Below are 4,255 nucleotides of genomic sequence, written 5' to 3'. Positions count from 1 at the left end.
CTCTTGTTGCCCAGGATGGAGTGCAATGGAGCAATCTCGGCTCACTGCAACCTCCACCTCACCGGTTCAAGCGATTCTCCTGCCTCAGCCTCCTCAGTAGCTGGGATTATAGGCATGCGCTACCACTCCCGGCTAGTTTTGTATTTTTAGTAGAAATGGGGTTTCTCCATGTTGGTCAGACTGATCTGGAACTCCCCACCTCAGGTGATCCGCCCACCTCAGCCTGCCAAAGTGCTGGGATTACAGGTGTGAGCCACTGCGCCCAGCCAAAGTTTCTTTTTCAAGGCAGCACACTCATAGCAGTCAAGATGAGTTCTGTTTCTTTGTTTCTTAATGTCAGGGGAGGTATTTGTTCACAGAAGAGATTATTTTCTTTTTATATTTTGTCATGGTTTTTTTCTTCCTTTTTTTTTTCTTGGTTCTTTACTTGGAAATTTTGTACTGTTTTAAATAAATGTTTGGGAGTTTTTTCCTTAGCAAAAGAAAAATAAGTGTGTGAGCAGTTGTGCTCTACTGTTCTATACCTGCCTCGGGAATTGACCAGAAAGAGCCCTGGACTCCTGAGTAGCCCAGGTAGGAAGTCAGACTAATTCCGCAGTGCTCAGAAGAGTTCAAATCAAAGAAGCCTACGTGGTAGGTCTGACCCACGCAGGGCCAAGGATTCCTTTTGGAGCAAAATGTTCACCCACTGACAAGGGTCCTGCTTCTACTCCCTGCTCACCCTTCCTTCAGTTGGACCGGCCCCAAACACTGTTCCTTGCTAAATCAAACGAAAAAATGGGTTGACTGCTCCGTTTCGACTGCAGCCAACATGCAGTCAGGTCCTTCTCGCCCCAACAAGACTCCACCAGCCCCTCCATTCCCTTGTTCTTTAGGCAAGTTCGGCCCACTGTGTCCGCAGGAAGGGTTAACAAAGAGGAGACGCTAGGAAAGGCTACCACTAAACATGACCCGGCTGCAGGGCCCGGGAAAGACGGAAAGTAAGGGAGTAGGAGGAGTTAGGGCACAGGCAGATTCTAGGCTGTACACGACTTTGCGCACCCACCGTCCGGCCCGTCCCCAGCCCCGCCTGCCGCCTCCATTCCCCGCCCGTAGGACAGTTTGGCATAGTAGGTTGCTTTTTGTAAAGCAAGGGTTAAATCGTTTTTTCTGGGCTATTTATCCACCTTACCTTCCTTCGCAACCAATAAATCCTCTTACAAACCTGAGGCGGCAAAGTAAAAGGCCAGCGGATGGCATGGCTTGCGGCGGCGGGGAAAGAGTCACTTCCTGGTGCGCAGGACGCCTCTACTCTCGCCGCGCGCGCAGCCAACCCGGGGCAAGCGCCAAGCGCGGCACAGCGCGGGGCTCCTCCCACCGTCAGCTGGGCGGCTGGTCCCGCCACCTCGACTCCTCTCGCGAATCTTCTGCGGAGACCTTCCTCAAAAGTACTCATAGCCCTAAAACCCGCCGTCTTCCTTCTTTCTCCAAGTTCTCCTCTCCTCCCCTCCCCGCGGCCCCGCCCACCACCTGCTCTTTCCTCACGGTCCCATTGGTGGATCTAAATGAGACACAAGAAGAAAGTCACACTACAGTGATAACTGCGTTACCCGTCCCAGGGGTGCTTGCAGTTTAACTCTTCCAACTCAAGGAATAGTTTTCTCATGATAGAATTGCAGAGATCAGATCCATAATGGGTTGAAAGATTGGGAGATGAGAAGCAGGGTGGTTTCCTGAAATGGCATCCTTTGGTAAAAGTCAGACTTATTCTGGGCCATGAGGTTTTTCAGGCATTCATTCTCTATTTTACATTGCATCAGAAAAATATGTTATGGTTTATTCACTGGATCACATTCAAAGCTATTCAATCCTAAACCCTCAGAAATAATTTTTTTCTTCAAACTACAGAACTCAAAAAGAAGCCAGATGTCTCTTTTTGGTTGATTGACTACCTCCTGGACTACATTCAGTAATACCTCTAATTTTTAGAAGTCATTAGCCAGCAACACGAGTAAGAGAACTTGAAGTATACACACATCTGTGCGCCGTAAAATATTGCTGCTTTAATAGAGTAAAATTTACAGCAAAGTGAACTTACAGGGCCGGGCACGGTGGCTCACACTTGTAATCCCAGCACTTTGACAGGCCAAGGCGGGTGGATTACCTGAGGTCAGGAGTTCGAGACCAGCCTGACCAACGTGGTGAAACCCTGTCTCTACTAAAAGTAAAAAAAAATTAGCGGGGCTTGGTGGCACACGCCTGTAATCCCAGCTACTTGGGGGCTGAGGCAGAAGAATCGCTTGAACCTGGGAGGCAGAGGTTGCAGCAGTGAGCTGAGATGGCACTATTGCACTCCAGCCTGGGCAACAAGAGTGAAACACTGTCTCAAAAAAAAAAAAAAAAGTGAACCTACATGTAATGATATTTAATTTTCATGCTTAATTGTGCTGGTTGGGTACAGTGGCTCACACCTGTAATCCCAGCACTTTGGGAGCCTGAGGCAGGCGGATCACAACGTCAGGAGTTCGAGACCAGCCCGGCCAACATGGTGAAACCCCATCTCTACTAAAAATACAAAAATTAGCCGGGCATAGCGGCAGGCGCCTGTAATCCCAGCTATTGGGGAGGCTGAGGCAGGAGAATTGCTTGAACCGGGGAGGCAGAGGTTGCAGTGAACCGAGACCACACCATTGCACTCCAGCCTGGGCGACAGAGCAAGACTCTGTCTCAAAAAAAAAAAAAAAAAAGTAATTGTGCTTAAGTGGAAAGTACTTTGCAGTCAACATTTCATTTATTAATATTTATTGAAAGCATAACATGCCTATTATGTGTAAGGTAATGTGTTAGCCTTACTGAATACAGTAGTAAATTAAACAAGGCTCAGTACTCCAGATAGCAGCAAACATTGAGTCAGCCAGACTAGGGTTCAAAGCCCAGATCTGTCACTTTTCTTTTTTGAGACAGAGTTTTACTCTGTCTGGAGTGGAAAGGCATGATCTCGCCTCACCGCAACTTCTGCCTCCCGAGTTGAAGTGATTCTCCTGTCTCAGCCTTTCATGTAGCTGGGATTACAGCATGTGCCATGACGCCTGGCTAATTTTGTATTTTTAGTAGAGATGGGGTTTATCCATGTTGATCAGGCTGGTCTTGAACTACTGACCTCAGGTGATCCACCCACCTCGGCCTCCCAAAGTGCTGGGCTTATAGGCCTGAGCCACCACACCCAGCAGATCTGCCACTTATAAGCTGTGTCCACTTGAGCAAGTTATTTAATTACTCAGTGCCTCAGTTTCATCATGTGAAGAAAATGTCCACAATAATTGTACCTACCTCTTAGGGTTGTGATGAACATTAAATGAGTTAATATCTGCAAAGTGCTTAGAACACAGTAAGTACACAAAAAAGTTAGCTATTATCATTCAAAATAAGTTTATATACTGTGTGTTCATACATTCTGAAAGAAATCAAAATATTTGGGCCAGGTGCAGTGGCTCACGCCTGTAATTCCAGCACTTTGAGAGGCCAAGGCAGGAGGATCACAAGGTCAAGAGATCAAGACCACCCTGGCCAACATGGTGAATCCCCATCTCTACTGAAAAACAAAAACAAAACACACACACACACACAAATTAGCCAAGCATGGTGGCTCACGCCTGTAGTCTCAGCTACTCGGGAGGCTGAGGCAGGAAAATCACTTGAATCCAGGAGGCGAAGGTTGCAGTGAGCCAAGATCGAGCCACACTCCAACCTGGCTGTAGCGCGAGACTCTGTCTCAAAACAAACAAAAAAGAAATCAAAATATTTTACCCCAAAATAAATTTATTTGCTGTGTTTTCTTTTTTTTTTTTTTTTGAGACAGAGTTTCACTCTTGTTACCCAGGCTGGAGTGCAATGGCAGGATCTCGGCTCACCGCAACCTCCGCCTCCTGGGTTCAGGCAATTCTCCTGCCTCAACCTCCTGAGTAGCTGGGATTACAGGCACGCGCCACCATGCCAGCTAATGTTTTGTATTTTTAGTAGAGACGGAGTTTCACCATGTTGACCAGGATGGTCTCGATCTCTTGACCTCGTGATCCACCCGCCTCGGCCTACCAAAGTGCTGGGATTACAGGTTTGAGCCACCGCGCACGGCTATTTGCTGTATTTTTGAAATGTCTGCCTCAGGGTCAGAGGACTGAGCTGGGGGAAATTTGCATCTGTAGAGAACCTCCTTGAATGCAGCCAGGCTTCCCATTTCTATGCCTTCCCTGGATCCAGAAGAGATTGAGAGTTTGAC

At 47.6% G+C, this 4,255-nt stretch overlaps 1 protein-coding gene across 1 annotated transcript in view; it reads right to left on the bottom strand.

Moving 5' to 3' along the window:
• TRMT2B (tRNA methyltransferase 2 homolog B) overlaps positions 1-1,479 on the bottom strand; it is a 45,681-nt gene extending 44,202 nt beyond the window's left edge. Inside the window, exon 1 of the mRNA XM_017505860.2 lies at positions 1,172-1,479. The gene's annotated coding sequence lies outside the window, so the exon portion shown is untranslated. The remainder of the gene's footprint in view (positions 1-1,171) is intronic.
• Positions 1,480-4,255: the final 2,776 nt, after the last annotated feature.

Source organism: Cebus imitator, unplaced genomic scaffold, assembly GCF_001604975.1.
Source record: "Cebus imitator isolate Cc_AM_T3 unplaced genomic scaffold, Cebus_imitator-1.0 Scaffold343, whole genome shotgun sequence".
NCBI classification, from domain to species: domain Eukaryota; kingdom Metazoa; phylum Chordata; class Mammalia; order Primates; family Cebidae; genus Cebus; species Cebus imitator.
The sequence above is the reverse complement of the archived record's forward strand: the minus strand, read 5'-3'. Positions and strand labels throughout refer to the sequence as shown.